Consider the following 22,604-nt stretch of genomic DNA (forward strand, 5'->3'; position numbering starts at 1 on the left):
GGAAATGGGCTCTCACCAGACACCAAATCTGCAAGCACCTCTGTCTTGGACTTCCTGGCCTTCAGAACTGTGAGAAATAAGTTTGTTGTTTAAGCCACTCAGTCTGTGGTCTTCTGTTACAGTAGCACAAAGTCAGACCCTAGTGTTCAGGGGAAACTTGCTAATGAGATGGCTTTTAGAAAAAACAGCCAGTTCTCAGCAAAGTGAAAAATGTCTGAGTAGTACTGGCAGACTATAGAGGAAGGAATAAAGAGGCTGAGCAAAGTGGGCATGCCAGAACAGAAGACCCATCAGAGGATTATGCTCCATGGATGTGCCCAGAGGATACACCATTCACCCAAGGCCATCAGGAAAGCAGTGGTGAGAGAGGCACCAACATCACTAAGAAGTCTGCAGGCCAGGGATGGAGGTAAGAGAAGCAGCCACAGAGCTGGCTCATTAGCATCCATGGGAATAATAGAGCCCTGAAGAAAAAGAGGCCAGGTGGTGTTGCTTAACTGGCAGAAGCTAGAAGGCCACAATTACCATAATGACTGGCAAGGTCATTGCAGTCAAAGGAGCTTGACTCAAAAGGAGTTGTGGAGACGGCTAATAGAGAATAGTCTCCCTAGGGGGAAAATAGATGGGCAGTCCACAAGGGTGCTCATTAATGTCTGTTACTATAAAAAGCAAGAATAGAGGAGCTGGAGGCTGAGGGCGGTAATTGCAATAAAAAGTCATGATCCCTTGCTTGGTTCCCAGACCTAAGACAATTTTCAGATCCAGAACTGATATATGAACAGGTTCCTAGGAGGAAGAACCCTACTACACCATGGCAAGTACATAAATGCATGACAATTCTTCTCAAAGGACTCCATGGCTATCTGAGTGACCATACCCTGGGGAAAGAATAATCGGGTATTTTGAAGACTATTGATCACAGGATCAGCATTGATGTTTATACCCAGAGATGTAAAGCAACATCACGGCTTTCCTGTTAGAATGGGAGCCTACCAGACCAGGTATTCTTGCTAAAGTTAGTCTCACAGTGGGCACACTGGGTCCATGGACCCACCCAGTGGTCATTTCCCAGTCCCCAAGTGCATAATTGGAACTTATATTTGTGGCAGTGCGAGTAACTGCTGCAGTGGGTTCCAGGTCTGTGGAGGTAGGAGTTATCATAGTGGGGACTGCCAAATGGAGCCTTCTGTAACTTCCCATCACTCCTTCCAAGATAGTAAGTCAGGCAAAATATTGTATCCTAGGGCAATGGTGAGGATTAGTGCTTAACTAATCCTTTAAGACCTAAAGGACACAGGGGTGCTAATCCCAATCCTAATTTTTTGATTTACCAGTCTGGGCCCTAAAGAAACGGGATGGATCCTGGAGAATGACTATAGACTACTACGGATTTAACCAAGTAAAGACCCTGATCACGGTGGCCATTCTGTGCTGGACTCTGGTAGAACGGATTGAATAAGGGCTCAGATACATGGTATATCACTGATTTGGCTATACTTTTTTTTTTCCATTCCAATTGGAAAAGAGTATCAGAAACAGTCCACATTCATGAACAGTCAGCGATATTCATTTAGACTGAATTTTGCCTTGGGGCTGTGTTAACTCTCCCATCCTGTCATAATATGAAGAAATATGGACCACTTAAATATCCCTCAGAACACTACTTTGGTCCATTTTACTGATAACATCATGCTGATTGGACAGATGAGCAAGAGGTGGCTAGTATGCCGAAGACCTTGGTAAGATACATGCACTCCAGAGGATGGGAAATAAACACTATGAAGCTTCAGGGACCAGCCACTTCAGTGATGTTTTTAGAGGTCCAGCGGTCAGAGGAGTATAAGGATAGCCCCTCCAAAGTGAAAGACAAATTGCTGCCTCTTACAGCCTTTACCACAAAGAAGGAGGTAGGGCACTTTGTAGGCCTCTTTTGCTTCTGGAATCAGCACATTCTACAACTAGGAAAAATGCTCTGGCTTAGGTACCAAGTGACATGGAAGGCTGCCAGCTTTAAATAGGGCCCAGAACAGAAAAGGGCTCTGTGACAATTCCAGGCTTCAATGCAAGCAGCCCTGACTAACAGTTGGACCCTATGATCCAGCAGATCCTGGTGGTGTCAGTGATGGGAAAAGATGTGGTGTGGAATTTATGGCAAGTCTAGTGGAAGAATCATGACACAGACCCTTGGGATTCTGAAGCACTATCATGCCATCTGCAGCAGATAATTGTGTGCCCATTGAGAAACAGCTCTTGGCATATCACTGTGCCCTGAAGAGACTGAACACTTGACCACAGGACACAAACCTGTCCTTCCCCCCCAGTCCCTATCCAACTGAGTGACAGATTTTCTAACTCCATCATTCCATCTATATTTATTTGTTGACATTCTAATAAAAAGAAATGTTTCCCTTCTCCTTCACTCATTTATTTATAACAGATGGATTCATGGATTCTTAGTTAACATTAAAATCCATTACCATCATTATTTATTTTGATGTTCTCAGTGTCCTAGATTTGATCAATGGGAGTGCCAGGATGTGTCTGTCCTCTTTGTGTCAGGAGCCCCAGATGTGTCATGTCCTCATCATTCTTTAAGCCCTCTCTTACTTTTTGGTACAACCAGATGTTCTCAGCTCATCTTTTACTTTCCCTGCCCCAGCCCTGGAATCAATCATTTCTTCAAGGAGCTCTGCTTTCTTTTTGTGGAGAATGGTATCCAGGAACCATGAGCTGAGTGCTAGGTTTGCTCATTGCTCCTCGTGTGTCATTGCTTGCAGTTCCTCTCAGCAGGCGGATATGCATACAAGTATCTATATTTATCTCTGTACCTATCAAAAACTACCAGGTTATACTGATACCTTCAATTCCAGTCTATCACTACTTTTTAGTCTTCTGTTTTTTCATATTTGTAACTCCATCAACAGAAAGAAACCTGGCTACCATTTTCCTCAGTATAATTTGCTCAAGGTTAGAATGCGTGAAAGGTAGTTTTAGAATGGCTAACTCATACTACTGTGGGAAAAAAAAAAAAAAACTTACTAAATTTTTAGATGACCCGTCTGTTTTCAACCAGCCTTTCAGTTTGGCAGCTAAAAAGCCACCTTTTAAGTAAGATTAATCAATTCAAACTTAAGCCCCATATAAGTATGTCTAGGCCATGAGCACTGAATGGCTCAGGGAATGAGTGGTTAAAGGGCTTCGACAGTCCAGGTCACTAGCGTTAATCCTCATGGCTGCTGTAACTCACAGTGGTTGAAACAGAATTGTTTATGTTGGGTAATAGTAGCTGATCATGGCTTTATCTTCCATGTCTTAGTAAAATCAAGTCATGAAAAATTGCTGCTTCAGCTAAAGGAAAGGGTGGATTTCCCCTCAGTGGTGCTATTTTATCTTTTGAAAAGCAAACTACATAGATTGTTCATAAGTCATTTCTGCCCATGTATAAAGTACTTAAAACACAATTTCTCAGTTACATCTTTTATAACCTTGCATTATGATCATACCCTTTCTAAAAATCACATCAGGTTTTATGGGCTACTAATATTTTTGAACAAATATTTAGGAAATGATTCAAGGAGAAAGGTGCTATCAAAGGCAGTACTCTTAATCTGGAAGGCTAGCACTTTCTCTCTGCACCAAAAACCAATTGATTTTTGGGAGATGGCATTTTGTAGTTGGAATATAAATTAAAGTTTAGGATTTCGTGTAAATGTGCTGTCCATATCAGGTTCAAGGATGCAAGTCATTTGTGCCTTAACACCGATATTTTTGCTTTTATTACGTTGTATTGTTTTACTAAATATTGTTAAGCCATTTCAATTTGCCATCTTAGCATTAAATGGTGAGTAGTCTGAAGACAACTGAAGTCTTTCGTATTGATGGGATCTTTAAGGAAAGCTTAAAGTTTGGTTATTAAGATCAGTATTCAGTATTGTCCAATACATTGGCTTTTCCCTCAAAAATATGAAATAAAATTAAAATTGATTACTCTGATCAGTGTAAAGTCTGTGCATTAACTTGCCTTTTTTGCTTGGTATTTTACCTTTAGATTTACTGTTGCCTGCCCTTCACTAAAAGCAAAATTTATGTTAAATACTTAAAGTGGCCTATTTTCTGTGAATTTGTATGACTGGGAAGATGTTCGGGAAAAGAGAGGAGCAATATCTTTGAAAAACACATTGACATACTTCATAAGGCTGTGTGAAGGCTGAAGTCATGCAAACTGACCTCCCTTGATATTGTCTTGTATAAATGGCCTTAAATTAATATATCTGTGGTTAGATAATAAAACAAAAAATATAAATTTATTATTAGAAAGTATACCTGTCAGTTTACTTCTGGTTCATCTCTGTCAAAGCAGGTTGGATCAGTTTTACAAGGAAACCAATGATGTGCATACTCCTAATGTTAAGGCAGTCTGGTTGGGATTCCTTTAAGGTAGGTTAATTTTTAAGCCAAGTATCATTAGATGTCTGTGGTAGGCAGCTTCTGAGATGGCTCCCAATGATCCCTACTTCCTGGCATCCATGCCCTTGTCGTTATTCTCTCCCGTTGAGTTTGGGGTAGACCAAATAACGTACTTTTGATGAATAGAATACAGCAACAGGATGGGGTGTCACTTCCAGGAATAGGTTACGGGAAGATTCTGGCTTCCATCTAGCTCACCCTCTCCTGGCTCTCTCACTTGCTCACTTTAATGGAAACAGATTCCCAAGCTGTGAGCTGCCCTATGGAGAGGCAGGGGAACTGAGGAGGGCCTCTAGCCACCAGACAGTGAGGAACCGAAGCCCGCCATAACCACACATGTGGACCTGGACGGAAGTTCTCCTTCACTGTCAAGCCTTGAGATGATGGCAGCTGCAGCTGACACCACAAATGCAGTCTCCTGAGAAACCCTGAGCCCTGCTGTGCCCCTATTCCTGACCAAGAGAAGCTGTGAGATCATCAGTTTTGGTTATTTTAAGATTTAAATATGGGAGTAATTTTTTACTCAGCCATAGATAATTAATACAGTGTCCTTTTAAAAAATAAAAACTCACAGGAGACCCTCCAACTTCATGTTTTCTTGGTGCAGTTTTAACTAGCATTTCCTGAGAAATAATTTAGCACAGTGGTTTTCAGTGACTAACAACATCAGAATCAATAGGGAAGTTTAAAAAAAAATTCAGGTGCCTAGGTTTGCCCTCAAAAATTCAATTTCAATTGGTCTGGGGTAGGATCCAAGCCTCAGTCTTTTAAAAAATTCCTCAGGCAATTCCAGTGAGTAGTTGAAGAATCACTGATTTAGTCTAAATCAACGTTTTAAGCCCTTCTGAGTGCCAGGCGTAGGCGATACAACATTGAACAGGATACGCAGCTCACCCTTCATGCATAGGTCAGGAGAGAAGACCAACATGTAAACAAACAGTGACAACACTGTGGCAAACCCTCTAGTAGAGTTATGTACAAGGTGTATAAGAAGCACAGAAAAGGAAACACCTAACTCAGTCTGATAAAGTCAGAAAGGGCTTGACAGAGAAAAAGCTAGTCAGCAAGAACATAGCAGGGGGGAACATTACAGGCAAAAGAGAAACAAGAGTAAAGGCACAAAGTTGTTAAAGAATATGTGGGGAGATGGTATGTTCATGTTTGAGTAACATGAACTCCAGAAAAAACTTCAGAAGGGTAGGGAGGAGTGTTGACAGAACACAAAATTAGTGTACAGAAACCAGTGAGGATGAGGACGTGACCTCTGGTGGTGGTATAAGGGATGGAGGGGAGGATTAATTTAATATTCAGGGCACATAATGGATGGGACTTGGAGGTAGGCACTGAAATGCAGAAAGAGGAGCCCGTGATGACTCCCAAGTTCTGGCTTGACCATTGTGTGGGTGGTAGACTGTAACTTTGGCAGCAAATATGGGGGAAGCAAAAGCAGAAGACAGGGAAATGAAGAGCTAGTTTCAAGACCTAAGTTTAAAGACTCAGAAAAAACAACTGGTTGCAGTTGGCACTAGAGATGAACACCAAATTGCCATGTCACTTGCCAAAAGAACACATCTTTGTGGATGATTTTGTGTATTGGGAAATAATCGAGAACATAGCTTCTGTTTCGTCTCTGTGTGCTTTGGTGATTTGCAGTCAGCTTTCAGTAAGACTGGGAAGATCTTGAGAATTAGCTGTATTCACTTTTAGAAAGCGTTGTATTTCACTAAGCCAAACAAACCTTTAAAATTGAACAATAAAGGCTGCTTTTTACTGTTGATTTTTGTCCATTGTCTACAGTTCACTCATACCACAGGCTTCTCCTTGGGAGCCTTTACCCCACTTCCCACTTACATGAGTAATGCCTTGGTTTGCCCAACTATTAGTAGAATTTTGAGCTGACATAAGATTACATTGTGTCATGAGGTGGGAAGGTTCTGATGTTGACATCCACATAGCTTCATTATGATCTGGTCGTTGTTTTAATTTCAAAGGAGCAATACCTTCAGCTCAGTACTTCAGTCTATTTAAGGCATGTTAACCCCATGTATCAGAGTGAAATTACATGTTCTTACTATGAATCTCTGACACTGTAACGTGCTTTCCAGTGTCAATCTACTCACCTGTTCTGGGTGCTTTTTTTTTTAAGGAGCAAAGATATCTAGTATCCCCATTAATCACTATTGATAAACTGACATTTTTAACTTTTAAAACTATTTTCTTTCCCCTCTAGTCTGGACATATGCCCCCACAGGAGGCAGAGAAGCCACAGGGAAATAAAACTGAATCTTACTGTGAAAGGAAGAGATTGCACACTTGTTGTCAAGCCTGCCTTGAGGCTGGTGTAAAAAAAATGCTGATGTCCGCATAGCATGTATCTCTAAGTAAATCAAACCTGTAATTCAACTTGGCTGCCTCTAAGTCATTTTGATTCTTGCCAACAAGAACATTAATGAACTTAGTATCTCTACAGGTTTATTCATGTGTGAGACCCAGTTCCTTATTCCTCATTCCAGCAGCTGCCTTTGCTCCATCTGATAAAGTGGGAAGTTGGAATAGGTCACACAAATCCAGATCATTCCTTAAGCACAGATTATTGTAGGCAGTGTCCTCTAAGTCTTCTGTCTGGTTTTAGGATAGAAAGCAATAAAGTTTCTAGGACTTGGATTTGAAAAAAAATCCATACCCTAGTCATTCTTGTCATGAAGAAACATTTTATGAAATTCAGCTTATCCATGCCTTTATTCTTCCTAGTTTTACTCTCCTTTTGACAATGATAAATAATTCAATTGTATTGTACAGGGTACAGTTGTGGGAGTATTCCAGAACACATAGTACTTCCATGGATTTCCCAAAATGGCATGAGACATATAGGAAGTATGAGAAAATGGACATGAATCTAATTTGTCAAAAAAATTTTAAGATTAAAAACATAAAAGAATATAGACCATTTGTTCCCAAATTTGGCCACACATTAGAATCACCTATGCCTCTTTAAAATTCCAAAGCCCAGGCCGCATGCAGACCAATTAAATCACTTTCTGGAGGTGGGACACAGGCATCAGGAGTGTTTTCAATCCCCAGGTGATTCTGATGAACGGACGAGCATGGGGACCACTGATCTCGACAACTCTGTTACCTCATGACTTCAAGAAAAGCCAACTGCAGCTTCTCCCAGACTACCTGCTCTGCCCTCGGTGGGAGGTTCTCTGCTCTGCAGCTTCTCCATCAACTTTGTCAGCTTTGAGCTTAAGCAAGGCCACTGCATGAGAGGTAATTCAATCACTGAAAGGCAACAATTAACAATCAAAGACCACAGGTGGATATAAAATAATCGATTCCAAGTTTTTTAAAATTATTGATATTTGCTGAATTTTTTCCTGATAGCCAAAGTTTTGTGTCTCAGATTTTCCTATTCCATTTTCATACACTGATAGCTTCTTATGCAGTTAGTTTTATGAAACTCTGGTCCACTAGGGTGACTTTTTTTCATGCTTTGGGTGATTGTTTTAGAATTCCTTCTTTGAATTAGTAATCTTTAAAATATCTAACTCAGAGGGAGCTATGCATTGAATGAGAATTGTTTGTTTGCCTTGTTTAACACAGTTTGACACAAAGATAAGTGTTTAAAATTTTATTTTCTATGTCCACATAGCACATTACTTAAGCAATCACTGGCTGTCCAAAAACTGAAGGAAGCTTGATTTTACCTTTTTTTTTAATTGAAATATAGTTGATTTACAATATTGTGTTAATTTCTGCGGTACAGCAAAGTGATTCAGTTATACATACACACACACACACACACACACACACACACACACATTCTTTTTTTTAGCTTGATTTTAAATATAACAACAGCTGTTTACTCATAGATGGTGAATTTCCATGGTTGGCACCCTTTATCAGAACTCAGAATTCCAGCATTTGTACAAATAACCATGCTGGCCTATAAATATTTTCTTAATTAATTAATTGAATTTTTGGCTGCGTTGGATCTTTGTTGCTGCACGCAGCCTTTCTCTAGTGCAGCGAGCGAGGGCTACTCTTCATTGTGGTGCACGGGCTTCTCATTGCGGTGGCTTCTCTTGTTGCGGAGCACAGGCTCTAGGTGCGTGGGCTTCAGTAGTTGTGGCACATGGACTCAGTAGTTGTGGCTCACGGGCTCTAGAGCGCAGGCTCAGTAGTTGTGACGCACGGGCTTAGTTGCTCCGAGGCATGTGGGATCTTCCCGGCCCAGGGCTCAAACCCGTGTCCCTTGCATTGACAGGTGGATTCTCAACCACTGCACCACCAGGGAAGTCCCTGGCTATAAAATTTTAAAGCTAATATTATAATCTGATAAAATGATGGTTTTGCTATATGCTTATATGTATCTTGAGAGAGATTAATTAAAGGAAATAAAATAACAGTTGAAGCTGCTGGATGGTTGAAATTATCTGAATAAGTGTGATCTTGACTTTAATGAATTAACAAGCTTCTTGCTGTAAGTATTTAATTAATTTTAAACCACATTTGATTTAGAAACTGTTTACACTTAATTTATGGTCTAGTGTTCAATTAAAATCATCTATACTATTATGTGCAGGCTCTAGATCCTATTCCTGCATTGGTTATGTCACTCTTTGGTCACTGACTACCACTGAGGAGTAGAAAAAGGAGGCATCTCCTTTTTCTGTGATCTGTGATCTTCTAATTAGAAGATCTTCTAATTAGAAGATCTGTGATCTTCTAATTTCTCATAATATTTTTCAGGTGGAACCTTGAGGGAAAATGTTTGTGTAGAAAATTCATGTTTTTTTACTCAGATTTTATTCTGTAAGGAATCGTTTGGGAGGGGTGATAGAAACAAATGAGAATGCATGTTTGTCTAATTAAAAACAAAAGCCTGGGATGTTGCAGTTGTTTCCTAAAATCACTTTTTTCATATGAAGATTTTGGATAAGTCATTATTAAGGAAACTAATAAGTACAGCTGTGGTATGTTGAAAGCACACCAGCCATGGACTCAGAAGGCCTGGGTTTGAATTCCAGTTGCTTACAAATGTAAGGAGGATTATTTTTATCCCTCCTCTATTAAAATGCTTTTTTAATATATGAAGTTTAAATATGGTCCCAGAACACATTTGTTTCTGCTCCATGAAAATAGTCATATACTGTATGTCAATCTTTTTTTAATTAATTAATTTATTTATTTGGCTGCGTCGGGTCTTAGTTGCAGTGCAGGGGCTTCTCTTTAGTCGTGGTGCATGGGCTGCAGAGCATGCAGGCTTAGTTGCCCCATGGCACATGGGATCTTAGTCCCGTGACCAGGGATCGAACCTGCGTCCCCTGCATTGGAAGGCAGATTCTTTAACCATTGGACCACCAGGGAAGTCCATGTATGTCAGTTTTTAAATTTCATTATAAGTGAGGGAAACCATGGTATATATAAGCCAAATGGTAACTACTTCCAACATAATGAGATTTGATTTTGAAATATCTTAGAATTTGTATTTGAATGTGAGAGATATTTTGGGAAACTCTAATTCAGTGTGACCCCATTTATAGCAGTGATATTGGGGAACAGGGTTACCAGTTATGGTCTGTACCTCTTAAATCATGTTCTTATTGTATATAGTTCTATTTGGGGAAATATCCTTTGACATATAGTATTTTGAGCCAAGTAATGAGCTACAATGTAGACATACTTAGGTAGAATAATTCAACTTCATTATAAGGTTGTTCTGTAGTTCTTTTTCCTTTCTTCCTGGCAGAATGCATTCCTAGTCTCCTTATTTTAAAAAACAGCAATAAAAGGAAGTAGTAACTCAGGGTGAAATAAAGCACCAGCCTAAAAAGATTGCTTATCTTTGCCAGGCTAAAGAGAGGCAAATAATTATTTTGCCTTTAAGGCCTTGATTCTGGTTGTTAGATTAAATAGACAGAGTGTTGGCCACATGTGACTTGAGCAGAATTGGTTATTTTACCAAACTTTGGATCAAGGTTTGCTTGAAGTAAGCTGTGCTGTGGATAAACCTTTGGAAGATCAAGAGTGAATTGTATTGCCCTCTACATTGTTTCCACCAGGATATTACGTGGGAGTATTGATTTTGAAAAGTGAAATTTAACTTATAAGAGCGCAGATCATATTCAGGTATTCTTAAATGTAAAATTGATTTTGACCTACCCAGGAGCTATACAATAATAATGATCACAGAGGGGAGAACAAAGTTGCTGTATTTTTCTGTGCTCCTTTTAGAAAGTGTATCCTCCTGGAGCACAGAGGTGGGCAGTTGGTCAACCCAGTTTCCTTCTGGTGTGACATGTTAGAGTTGTATATTGTCAGTCTTTTAACCAAGATTTGTATTGGGATCATTGCTGAAAGAGGCTTTGAGGATGTCATATCACCAGTATTCAGGTATTGTTATAGGTTTCATCCAGGGCAGATGAAAAGGTAACACAATTACCTAGTGCCCAACTAATTCAGGAGCATGGAGAAAAATAGGTTGATGAAGGCTTAACTCAAGTCAGGTAACTCATATTATAGGTGGACACGGCTGGGTTAGCTCAGGGTTTTTGTTGAGTGTGGTTTTTTTTTCCTTCAAAGAAGCAGACTTTTTCTAAGATTAGAATCAACATTGCTGGCAGAAGCAGGAAACTTAGGGGCAGGCCATTAGGTGTAAGATCAAAGTACAGCTTCTGTGTCTAAGCTGTAAGGACAGGAAGATACCCATTTTTCTCAAGAGCTGCTTCAGCATAGTTATATCAGTAAGTTATATCAATAGACAAAGGAGAAAATAGGAATATATACCTGCAGTTCCACCATCAGCCAAAAAGCCACATAAGTCTTTCAAACTCTCAGATAACATTCATGACAAGGAATGGTATATTTTGGTGTACTTTTAAGCCCTTATCGCTTTCATTTTTTAAGTATGTTTGCGCTCTTTTGTGCTCAGCAGAAGCCGGGGCGAGGGGGATGACAAGAGAAGTCTAATACAGAATCACTCTTCTTTTTTTCTCTTGAAACCAGTAGAGTTTAGTGTATGTATTATATGCACACATGTATGTATATATGTATGTATTTAATATTTAGCATAGTAACCTGTGGGTTTTTTAGATGTGTTTTATTGTGAAGTATAATATACTCATAAAAAAGTGATAATGTGACATGTACAGTTTACGAATTGTTCTAAGAGTAAACACCCCTTGTAACTGCCACCTATGGTGAAAAAGAAGGAGGGGGAGGAGGAATAGGGGAGGGGGAAGGAGGAGAAGAAGGAGGAGGAACAAGAGGAAAAGGTGGAAGAGGAGGAGGAACAAGAGGAAAAGGTGGAAGAGGAGGAGAATTAGAAGAATTAGAATTTCTTCCCAATCAGAACCTTCTCCCCACACTCTTCCCTGAATAAGCTCTAGTTTCACTTTTTATGTGATCATTTCCTTGCTTTTTTTATAGTCTTACCACTTTGGTATGCACCCATATGCACCAGATACATCCATATAGTTTAGTGTTGTGTGTTGGGGAACTTTATGTAAATGAAATCATACTTGATGTATTCTGTAGCCTTGCTTCTTCCATTTGTCATCCATGTTGTTGAACGTAACTGCAGTTTGTTGATTTTCATTGTTTTGCAGTATTCTGTTGTAAACGTGTACCACAATTCATTTATCCATTCTTCTGTGTTGGACATCTAGGTTGATTATAGTTTGTCCCTACTTCAGATAATGTTGCCATGACTATTCTTATGCTATCTCTTGGGGCACAGGGCATGCATTTCTATTGGACATAGACCTAGTCAATACAAATAAAAATGTGACAGTGGGCAATGAAACTATCTTCTTCTAAACAAAGATGTAGTGAGCCAGTAATCTAATGAAGGAAAACAACCATTCTTTTGGTTATTCTAAGGTAGTAGGTGCTGTCTGGACACAGAGATGGCCATTTCCATCCAGGTGAATAATAAAATAGAGTATCCAGGTTTGTACCTTTGCTTAAGATTCATGTTTGCAAGTATGTTTCATCAGGAAAATAAAATGTTTTAGTTTTTAAACTATCTCTGGTATTATTTCTAGAATTCTAAAATTAATAGAATGAAATGTCCTTAGAGGGCAGAGAATATATCTCACATTTCTCTTAGGTTCTTCGCAGACCATGGCAATACTAGAAAGATGTTAAGGCCCCACTAATTATGCATTGCCTCAATAAATATACTGTGGATTAAAATTATTTGTACAAAGGGTTATAATTTCCAAGGGGCAGGCCCATAAAAGGGGAGAAGGGTGGATTAGTTTAACTTAAGACTTTTTCTGTTTTGAAAGCCTCTTTCCAGAAAAATAAAGAATAGTGTGGATGAGTCAGTCTTTTTTCTCCAGAATTTTTCTTACCAAATTCGTACATGTCCTAAGTGCAGGTAATATAAGTGTATTTCTGAAGCCTTTTAAAATTATGATTTGATCCTTTTGTTTGCCTTTTGAAATGGAAGACAAAATAGACAGTACACTAAGTTTATCACTTCTGATAGACCTGTGCTTCAAAGCATATATATTTTAGGCCTTAGCTGATTTTGCAAGCTAAGTCTGGATCACAGTAAATTGATTTCAGTATCTTCCTGTTTTTTATGGGCTTCGTTCTAAAGCTTCAGCCAAAGAATCAAAATGTTTGTCACACTACTCTGGATTAGCTGAAGTCTTGTTCCTGTTTATATGAAATGACCATTTGGCCTAATGCAGTCAACATGAACAATTTACAACTCATCCAAGAACATTTCAAGTATTGAGAAAAAGGCATTTTAACTGAAAAATTAGGGACTTCCCTGGTGGTCCAGTGGTTAAGACTCTGCACTTCCAATGCAGGGGGCGTGGGTCAGATCCCTGGTTGGGGAACCTGGATCTCGCATGCTGTGTGGCGTGGCCAAAAAGAAAAAAAAAATAAACAAATAAAAGTATTTAATTGAAAAATTACTTATCCAGTATCAGGCTGGGAGAGAACATTGCTTCTTGTGAATTCAGCGTACTACCCACACCACGATTCATTTTGCTCTTTTGTTATAACAAAAGTGTTCGTTTGAATTCTTTTTTTCAATGAAAAGATTCTTATGGTGTATCTACCTTGGGGATTGTAACTTTCAAAAGGTGCTCTTAAATATATTACTACCTTAACATATGGGCATCTAATTTACGACAAAGGAGGCAAGAACATACAGTGGAGAAAAGACAGCCTCTTCAATAAGTGGTGCTGGGAAAACTGGACAGCTACATGTAAAAGAATGAAATTATAACAGTACCTAACACCATACACAAAAATAAACTCCAAATGGATTAAAGACGTAAGTGTAAGACCAGACACTATAAAACTCTTAGAGGAAAACATAAGAAGAACACTCTTTGACATAAACCACAGCAAGATCTTTTTTGACCCACCTCCTAGAGTAACGGAAATAAAAACAAAAATAAACAAATGAGACTTAAACTTCAAAGCTTTTGCACAGCAAAGGAAACCATAAACAAGACAAAAAGACAACCCACAGAATGGGAGAAAATATTTGCAAATGAAACAACAGACAAAGGAGTAATCTCCAAAATATACAAACAGCTCATGCAGCTCAATATCAAAAAAACAAACAATCCAGTTAAAAAATGGGCAGAAGACCTGAATAGACATTTCACCAAGGAAGACATACAGATGGCGAAGAGGCACAAGGAAAGATGCTCAACATCACTAATTATTAGAGAAATGCAAATCAAAACTACAATGAGGTATCACCTCACACCAGTTAGAATGGGCATCATCAGAAAATCCACAAACAACAAATGCTGGAGAGGGTGTGGAGAAAAGGGAACCCTCTTGCACTGTTGGTGGGAATGTAAATTGATACAGCCACTATGGAGAACAGTATAGAGGTTCCTTAAAAACCTAAAAATAGAAGTACCATATGACCCAGCAATCCCACTACCGGGCATATACCCAGAGAAAACCGTAATTCAAAAAGAGTCATGTACCACAATGTTCATTGCAGCACTACTTACAATAGCCAGGACATGGAAGCAACCTAAGTGTCCATCGACAGATGAATGGATAAAGAAGATGTGGCACATATATACAATGGAATATTACTCAGCCATAAAAACAAACGAAATTGAGTTATTTGTAGTGAGGTGGATGGAACTAGAGTCTGTCATACAGAGTGAATTAAGTCAGAAAGAGAAAAACAAATACCGTATGCTAACACATATATATGGAATCTAAATTTTTTAAAAAATGGTACTGATGAACCTAGTTGCAGGGCAGGAATAAAGAGGTAGACATAGAAAATGGACTTAAAGACATGGGGTGGGAGGGCAAAGCTGGAGTGAAGTGAGAGTAGCATCAACATATATATACTACCGAATGTAAAATGGTTGGCTGGTGGGAAGCAGCCACATAGCACAGGGGAGATCGGCTCAGTGCTTTGCGATGACCTAGAGGGGTGGGATAGGGAGGAGGGGAGGGAGGCTCAAGAGGGAGAGGATATGGGGACGTGTGCATGCATGTGGCTGATTCGCTTTGTTGTGCAACAGAAACTAACACAGTTTTGTGAAGCAATTATACTCCAATAAAGATCTATTTAAAAAATTATATATATTACTACCTTATTTAAACTATCTGGTTCCAAGATGTGTAGTACTCTGCACAAAGAATAAGTCACAAATCCCCTGAACACACAAAAGGAAAATGTTCAGCTGGGTTTCCCTTTTTATTTTGTTTTTCTGTGGTGGGTTTATGACTCGATACCCAGCTTCTTTATAGATTCACCTCTCACAGGACACAATTCCCTTTAATGTGTTTTCTATGCTTACAGAAAGAAACACTGTGTTAGTATCTTAGTCTGTTCAGGCTACTATAACAAAATACCATAAACCATGTGGCTTATAAACAGCAGAAATTACTTTTTACAGTTCTGGAGGTTGGAAAGTCCAAGATCAAGTTGATGTCGGGTGAGAGCCCACTTCCTGGTTCATAGCTTTCTTTTTGCTATAACTTCACATGGAAAGGTGGGTCTCATTTATAAGGGTACTAATTCCATTTGAGACTCCACCCTTATGACCTAATCACCTCGCAAAGGCCCCACCTCCTAATGCCATGACCTTAGGAGTTAGGATTTCAAAATATGAATTTTGGGGGAACACTAACATTCAGACCATAGCAGTTAGCAAACATGACGAGAAATTTCATTTTTACTGCATGGCTTTCTTTTGGTATATGCAGAGAAGCACTTTTTTTTTTTAATTAATTAATTTTTGGCTACATTGGGTCTTTGTTGCTGTGCGCTGGCTTTCTCTAGTTGCGGCGAGCGGGGACTACTCCTTGTTGCGGTGCGCGGGCTTCTCATTGCGGTGGCTTTTCTTGTTGTGGAGCACGGGCTCTAGGCCTGTGGGCTTCAGTAGTTGTGGTTTGCAGGCTCTAGAGCAGAGGCTCAGGAGTTGTGGCGCCCAGGCTTAGTTGCTCCGCGGCATGTGGGATCTTCCAGGACCAGGGCTCAAACCCGTGTCCCCTGCATTGGCAGGCGGATTCTTAACCACTGCGCCACCAGGGAAGCCCTGTTCTGTTCTTGAGGATATACAGAAGTGGGACTCCACAGCCATTCTAATTACAGGCTGCTAGCATAAATTCTAACTTTAATGATCTCTTACTTAAATACATTATGCTATAATCTAACTTGGTGTTCCCTGAACTCTGTTCCTTAAAACACTAGCATCATTTGAAATATAAGGCTCTTCCTGTACCGTCAAGATGCCCATTAACATATTAAAAGTTCTAACTCCAGGGAAGAAATTTTACCCAAGGTTTTTTACTTTCATGTGAATTTTAACCATTGCTGTCCTATCAGGGTGAATTATTCTATATTTGCTGCTAAAAGCATTTTATTTTGACACACCTGTTTATTATTGCTTATATATTGTATAATATCTATAGGAGTTCAGAAAACAGCATGGTTAGAGCAGCCTGGAACAACTTCATGGAAGCATAGATGTTCTTGACCCTGGCCTGCCGCCAGTATAGCTTTCTTTTTTTTTTAATCAGTCATCAATTTTATACACATCACTGTATACATGTCAATCCCAATCGCCCAATTCAGCACACCACCATCCCCACTCCACCGCAGTTTTCCCCCCTCGGTGTCCATACGTTTGTTCTCTACATCTGTGTCTCAACTTCTGCCCTGCAACCCGGTTCATCTGTACCATTTTTCTAGGTTCCACATACATGTGTTAATATATGATATTTGTTTTTCTCTTTCTGACTTAGTTCACTCTGTAGGACAGTCTCTAGATCCATCCACGTCTCAACAAATGATTCAATTTCGTTCCTTTTTATGTCTGAGTAATATTCCATTGTATATATGTACCACATCTTCTTTATCCATTCGTCTGTTGATGGGCATTTAGGTTGCTTCCATGACCGGGCTATTGTAAATAGTGCTGCAATGAACATTGGGGTACATGTGTCTTTTGAATTATGGTTTTCTCTGGGTATATGCCCAGTAGTGGGATTGCTGGGTCATATGGTACTTCTATTTTTAGTTTTTTAAGGAACCTCCATATTGTTCTCCATAGTGGCTGTATCAATTTACATTCCCACCAACAGTGCAAGAGGGTTCCCTTTTCTCCACACCCTCTCCAGCATTTGTTGTTTGTGGATTTTCTGATGATGCCCATTCTAACTGGTGTGAGGTGATACCTCATTGTAGTTTTGATTTGCATTTCTCTAATAATTAGTGATGTTGAGCATCTTTCCTTGTGCCTCTTCGCCATCTGTATGTCTTCCTTGGTGAAATGTCTATTCAGGTCTTCTGCCCATTTTTTAACTGGATTGTTTGTTTTTTTGATATTGAGCTGCATGAGCTGTTTGTATATTTTGGAGATTACTCCTTTGTCTGTTGTTTCATTTGCAAATATTTTCTCCCATTCTGTGGGTTGTCTTTTTGTCTTGTTTATGGTTTCCTTTGCTGTGCAAAAGCTTTGAAGTTTAAGTCTCATTTGTTTATTTTTGTTTTTATTTCCGTTACTCTAGGAGGTGGGTCAAAAAAGATCTTGCTGTGGTTTATGTCAAAGAGTGTTCTTCCTATGTTTTCCTCTAAGAGTTTTATAGTGTCTGGTCTTACATTTACGTCTTTAATCCATTTGGAGTTTATTTTTGTGTATGGTGTTAGGTACTGTTATAATTTCATTCTTTTACATGTAGCTGTCCAGTTTTCCCAGCACCACTTATTGAAGAGACTGTCTTTTCTCCATTGTATATCTTTGCCTCCTTTGTCATAGATTAGTTGACCATAGGTGCATGGGTTTATCTCTGGGCTTTCTATCTTGTTCCATTGATCTATGTTTCTGTTTTTGTGCCAGTACCATATTGTCTTGATAACTGTAGCTTTGTAGTATAGTCTGAAGTCAGGGAGTCTGATTCCTCCAGCTCCGTTTTTTTCCCTCAAGACTGCTTTGGCTATCCGGGGTCTTTTGTGTCTCCATTCAAATTTTAAGATGATTTAATCTAGTTCTGTAAAAAATGCCATTGGTGGGCTTCCCTGGTGGCGCAGTGGTTGAGAATCTGCCTGCCAATGCAGGGGACACGGGTTCGAGCCCTGGTCTGGGAAGATCCCACATGCCACGGAGCAACTAGGCCCGTGAGCCACAACTACTGAGCCTGCGCGTCTGGAGCCTGTGCTCCGCAACAAGAGAGGCCGCGATAATGAGAGGCCCGCGCACCGCCATGAAGAGTGGCCCCCACTTGCCGCAACTAGAGAAAGCCCTCGCACAGAAACGAAGACCCAACACAGCCATAAATAAATAAATAAATAAAGGAATTCCTTTAAAAAAAAATGCCATTGGTAATTTGATAGGGATTGCATTGAATCTGTAGATTGCTTTGGGTAGTATAGTCATTTTCACAATATTGATTCTTCCAATCCAAGAACATGGTATATCTCTCCACCTGTTGATATCATCTTTAATTTCTTTCATCAGTGTCTTATAGTTTTCTGCATACAGGTCTTTTGTCTCCCTAGGTAGGTTTATTCCTAGGTATTTTATTCTTTTTGTTACAATGGTAAGTGGGAGTGTTTCCATAATTTCTCTTTCAGATTTTTCATCATTAGTGTATAGGAATGCAAGAGATTTCTGTGCATTAATTTTGTATCCTGCAACTTTACCAAATTCATTAATTAGCTCTAGTAGTTTTCTGGTGGCAGTTCTAGGATTCTCTATGTATAGTATCGTATCATCTGCAAACAGTGACAGTTTTACTTCTTCTTTTCCAGTTTGTATTCCTTTTATTTCTTTTCCTTCTCTGATTGCCATGGCTAGGACTTCGAAAACTATGTTGAATAATAGTGGTGAGAGTGGACATCCTTGTCTCATTCCTGATCTTAGAGGAAATGCTTTCAGTTTTTCACAATTGAGAATGATGTTTGCTGTGGGTTTGTCGTATATGGCCTTTATTATGTTGAGGTAGGTTCCCTCTATGCCCACTTTCTGGAGAGTTTTTATCATAAATGGGTGTTGAATTTTGTCAAAAGCTTTTTCTGCATCTATTGAGATGATCGTATGGTTTTTATTCTTCAATTTGTTAATATGGTGTATCACATTGATTGATTTACGTATATTGAAGAATCCTTGCATCCCTGGGATAAATCCCACTTGATCATGGTGTATGATCCTTTTAATGTGTTGTTGGATTCTGTTTGCTAGTATTTTGTTGAGGATTTTTGCATCTTTATTCACCAGTGATATTGGTCTGTAATTTTCTTTTTTTGTAGTATCTTTGTCTGGTTTTGGTATCAGGGTGATGGTGGCCTCATAGAATGAGTTTGGGAGTGTTCCTTCATCTGCAATTTTTTGGAAGAGTTTGAGAAGGATGGGTGATAGCTCTTCTCTAAATGTTTGATAGAATTCACCTGTGAAGCCATCTGTTCCTGGACTTTTGTTTGTTGGAAGATTTTTAATCACAGTTTCAATTTCATTACTTGTGATTGGTCTGTTCATATTTTCTATTTCTTCCTGGTTCAGTCTTGGAAGGTTATACCTTTCTAAGAATTTGTCCATTTCTTCCAGGTTGTCCATTTTATTGGCATAGAGTTGCTTGTAGTAGTCTCTTAGGATGCTTTGTATTTCTGTGGTGTCTGTTGTAACTTCTTTTCCATTTCTGATTTTATTGATTTGAGTCCTCTCCCTCTTTTTCTTGATGAGTCTGGCTAATGGTTTATCAATTTTGTTTATCTTCTCAAAGAACCAGCTTTTAGTTTTATTGATCTTTGCTATTGTTTTCTTTGTTTCTATTTCATTTATTTCTGCTCTGATCTTTATGATTTCTTTCCTTCTGCTAACTTTGGGTTTTGTTTGTTCTTCTTTCTCTAGTTTCTTTAGGTGTAAGGTTAGATTGTTCACTTGAGATTTTTCTTGTTTCTTGAGGTAGGCTTGTATAGCTATAAACTTCCCTATTAGAACTGCTTTTGCTGCATCCCATAGGTTTTGGGTCGTCGTGTGTTCATTGTCATTTGTCTCTAGCTATTTTTTGATTTCCTCCTTGATTTCTTCAGTGATCTCTTGGTTATTTAGTAATGTACTGTTTAGCCTCCATGTGTTTGTGTGTGTTAAATTTTTTTTGCCTGTAATTCATTTCTAATCTCATAGCGTTGTGGTCAGAAAAGATGCTTGATATGATTTCAGTTTTCTTAAATTTACTGAGGCTTGATTTGTGACCCTAGATGTGATCTATCCTGGAGAATGTTCCGTGTGCACTTGAGAAGAAAGTGTAATCTGCTGTTTTTGGATGGAATGTCCTATAAATATCAATTAAATCTATCTGGTCTATTGTGTCATTTAAAGCTTCTATTTCCTTATTTATTTTCATTTTGGATGATCTGTCCATTGGTGTCAGTGAGGTGTTAAAGTCCCCCACTATTATTGTGTTACTGTCAATTTCCTCTTTTATAGCTGTTAGCAGTTGCCCTATGTATTGAGGTGCTCCTATGTTGGGTGCATATATATTTATAATTGTTATATCTTCTTCTTGGATTGATCCCTTGATCATTATATAGTGTCCTTCCTTGTCTATTGTAACGTTCTTTATTTTAAAGTCTATTTTATCTGATATGAGTATAGCTACTCCAGCTTTCTTTTGATTTCCATTTGCATGGAATATCTTTTTCCATCCCCTCACTTTCAGTTTGTATGTTTCCTTAGGTCTGAAGTGGGTCTCTTGTAGACAGCATATATATGGGTCTTGTTTTTGTATCCATTCAACAAGCCTGTGTCTTTTGGTTGGAGCATTTAATCCATTCATGTTTAAGGTAATTATCGATATGTATGTTCCTATGACCATTTTCTTAATTGTTTTGGGTTTGTTTTTGTAGGTCCTTTTCTTCTCTTGTGTTTCCCACTTAGAGAAGTTCCTTTAGCATTTGTTGTAGAGCTGGTTTGGTGGTGTTGAATTCTCTTAGCTTTTGCTTGTCCGTAAAGCTTTTGATTTCTCCATCGAATCTAAATGAGATCCTTGCTGGGTAGAGTAATCTTGGTTGTAGGTTCTTCCCTTTCATCACTTTAAGTATATCATGCCACTCCCTTCTGGCTTGTAGAGTTTCTGCTGAGAAATAAGCTGTTAACCTTATGGGAGTTCCCTTGTATGTTGTTGTTTTTCCCTTGCTGCTTTCAATACTTTTTCTTTGTCTTTAATTTTTGCCAATTTGATTACTATGTGTCTCAGCGTGTTTCTCCTTGGGTTTATCCTGTATGGGACTCTCTGCGCTTCCTGGACTTGGGTGGCTATTTCCTTTCCCGTGTTAGGGATGTTTTCGACTATAATCTCTTCAAATGTTTTCTCTGGTCCTTTCTCTCTCTCTTCTCCTGCTGGGACCCCTATAATGCAAATGTTGTTGCGTTTAATGTTGTCCCAGAGGTCTCTTAGGCTCTCTTCATTTCTTTTCATTCTTTTTTCTTTAGTCTGTTCTGCAGCAGTGAATTCCACCATTCTGCCCTCCAGGTCACTTATCCGTTCTTCTGCCTCAGTTATTCTGCTATTGATTCCTTGTAGTGTAGTTTTCATTTCAGTTATTGTATTGTTCATCTCTGTTTGTTTGTTCTTTAATTCTTCTAGGTCTTTGTGAAACATTTCTTGCATCTTCTCAATCTTTGCCTCCATTCATATTCCGAGGTCCTGGATCATCTTCACTATCATTATTCTGAATTCTTTTTCTGGAAGGTTGCCTATCTCCACTTCATTTAGTTGTTTTTCTGGGGTTTTTTCTTGTTCCTTCATCTGGTATATAGCCCTCTGCCTTTTCATCTTGTCTATCTTTCTGTGAATGTGGTTTTTGTTCCACAGGCTGCAGGATTGTAGTTTTTCTTGCTTCTGCTGTCTGCCCTCTGGTGGTTGAGGCTATCTAAGAGGCTTGATAGGAGGCTCTGGTGGTGGGTAGAGCTGACTGTTGCTGTGGCGGTCAGAGTTCAGTAAAACTTTATTCCATTTGACTGTTGATTGGTGGGGCTGGGTTCCCTCCCTGTTGGTTGTTTTGCCTGAGGCAACCCAACACTGGAGCCTACCTGGGCTCTTTGGTGGGTCTAATGACAGACTCTGAGAGGGCTCACGCCAAGGAGTACTTCCCAGAACTTCTGCTGCCAGTATCCTTGTCCCCACAGTGAAACAGAGCCACCCCCTGCCTCTGCAGGAGACCTTCCAACACTAGAAGGTAGGTATAGTTCAGCCTCCTCCAGGGTCACTGCTCCTTCCCCTGGGTCCCAATGCGCACACTATTTTGTGTGCGCCCTCCAAGAGTGGGGTCTCTGTTTCCCCCAGTCCTGTCAAAGTCCTGCAATCAATTCCCACTAGGCTTCAAAGTCTGATTCTCTATGAATTCCTCCTCCCATTGCCAGACCCCCAGGTTGGGAAGCCTGATGTGGGGCTCAGAACCTTCACTCCAGTGGGTGGACTTCTGTGGTATAAGTGTTCGCCAGTCTGTGAGCCACCCACCCACCAGTTATGGGATTTGATTTTACTCTGATTGCGCCCCTCCTACTGTCTCATTGTGGCTTCTCCTTTGTCTTTGGATGTGGGGTATCTTTTTTGGTGAGTTCCAGTGTCTTCCTGTCGATGATTGTCCAGCAGCTAGTTGTGATTCTGGTGTTCTCACAAGA

This window comes from Balaenoptera acutorostrata, chromosome 2 (genome assembly GCF_949987535.1).
Source record: "Balaenoptera acutorostrata chromosome 2, mBalAcu1.1, whole genome shotgun sequence".
Lineage (NCBI taxonomy): Eukaryota > Metazoa > Chordata > Mammalia > Artiodactyla > Balaenopteridae > Balaenoptera > Balaenoptera acutorostrata.